Raw genomic sequence first — 2443 nt, forward strand, 5'->3', positions numbered from 1 at the left:
ATCTATAAATCAATAGACAGGTCTATATAAAGATATAATGGTGGATTGATCAGGTCTCGGTGGAATGAATGTGGTTTGGGTGTCTTTTCAGGCTAAAACCTGTTAACTGGGCCTGAAGCTGTTGCCCAGGTCGGCCAGAACGGTGTGTTGTGAAAATGAAGGGTAACTTTGTGAAACCAGGTCTCAGCATGAATGAATCTGATAATCATTACTCTCCTAGTGACCAGTGGGAAGGGCTTAGTAAAGAAAAAAAAATCCTCAAATTAAATCCAGGTAAAATGATGAGACGGCAAACTGAACACTTTGAAAAGCTAGTGCCGACTTTGTGGAGACTGCCTTCACAAAGATGAACATATTGTTAAAAAATGTTGAAAAATTGACTGACTGAATCACAAGCAACAAAAAAGCAAGTGCAGGGAGATGATCCAAGTCTGAAACCCACAAAGGAGAGTCTAAACTACATGAACTTGCTGATAATTTTTCCAAAACTGTTTTTGATCAAGGGTCTGAACCCAGAAAAAGCAGGCCTTGAGGCTTTTAAATGTAGCAACAGAGGCTGTCCCTCCTCACATGCACATAAAAAGGAGGCTCTACCGCACGGTATCAAACCATAACTCAGATAGAGCCTTACCGCGAGTCCCCGCACCAAGAAAAATGAAAAAATAGGAAAATAGAAAGTCTTTACAGCTCTGTGCGTGCATTCTGGGTTATGGACCCGTAATACATATACAACAAGCTAGACTAGATTGGAAAAATAAAACTAACTAAGGATGAAAGAGAAAAAGCAGCGAGAGCAGCAAGAGAGGCTTGCTGTTCTCTTGAATCCTACTGAAAGAATATGGAATTCTTTCAGTTGAACTTTCAGCTCAACTGAAAGACAACCTTAAACACAGAAAAAGGACGACACTTTTTCATGAATGTGTGAGAAGTTAAATTCTCTCTGCGACCAGAACAGTAACAACATAGCCTCACCAAAACAAAGATAAAACTCACACACACATAGAGCCAGGCCCTGTCTCTGCTCAGAACTCTAAGTAGAACCACAGACACAGAGGAAAAGGTGTTATATGTGTCAAAACTCAAGGCCCACGAGCCAAATCCAGCCCACCAGAAGGTTTGTGTTGCCTTCTGGACTGTAGAAATACAGTTTTTGATACAGCGATGGTGTGTTTAACTGATATTTTGCCAATCAGCAGTTTTGAATGTATTTTGCCAGATTGGATCAAGGTGAACAAATGTATAATATTTGATTTCAGGAGGTGCTCATCGCATGCACAGAGAGCCATTTAATCATATTTTAACAACTTTATAATGGGCTTTATCAATACATTCTGCCATAAGCCAGTTTTTAATTAAATTTTGATCTTGGAATGCGTCAAAATGAAAATAAAATTGACATCTTTGCTCCAGATGTTGACAAAAAAAAAAAACGTTTAGAAACACACACACTCTCACAAAAGAACTATAACCTCTGCTGGTGAACTTAATGTGACCTCTAAACTCTTTTGTGCACATGCCCAACTCTATCTACATTCGCGCTTGTAGATAGATTTTTACCCAGAATGCAAATGGAAAACACCGTGAGTGAAACGGTGACTGGGACTGACTAGTATATATTCCATTGAGGGAGAATTAGTTTCGCATCTGCTCAAGAACCCCCCTGGTGGTTGAAGAAAAATCCACATATAAACCGAAAATACAATATATGAAAAAAAACACTGAATGCTCTCTGGTACGAGGAGGCGGGCCAGATCCGGCATTGTTCAGGGGACCGGACCAAATGACGTGGCGGGCCGGATCCGGCCCGCGGGCCGTAGTTTGGGGACCCCCTGGTTCAGTACATCCAATATTCAAATGAATATCTGATTGTTTTTTGATAACTTTGAGATTAATTATTTTATTCACTCTTACTGATTAATTTTGACACAAATATTAATTGTGTAGCTTATCTAATTATTATTTCTTCCCTTCTGGTTAGAAACACAGAAGGGACTAGTGCTATGTATTGACTGTAGCACTAGTCAATACATAGACTAGTCCGTCCATCCATCCATCCGTCCGTCCGTCCTTCCATCCATCCATCCATCCATCCATCCATCCATCCATCCATCCATCCATCCATCCATCCATCCATCCATCCATCCATCCATCCATCCATTTTCTTCTGCTTATCCGGGATTGGGTCGCGGGGGCAGCAGCCTAAGAAGGGAGGCCCAGACTTCCCTCTCCCCAGCCACTTCTTCCAGCTCCTCCAGGGGAACCCCAAGGCGTTCCCAGGCCAGCTGAGAGACATAGTCCCTCCAGCGTGTCCTGGATCTTCCTCGGACCTCCTCCCGGTGGGCCGTGCCCAGTACACCTCACCAGGGAGACGTCCAGGAGGCATCCTTACCAGATGCCTGAACCACATCAACTGGCTCCTCTCAACGTGAAGGAGCAGCGGTTC

This window comes from Poecilia latipinna, unplaced genomic scaffold (assembly GCF_001443285.1).
Source record: "Poecilia latipinna isolate Pla-1442-1.1 unplaced genomic scaffold, P_latipinna-1.0 Scaffold3855, whole genome shotgun sequence".
NCBI lineage: Eukaryota > Metazoa > Chordata > Actinopteri > Cyprinodontiformes > Poeciliidae > Poecilia > Poecilia latipinna.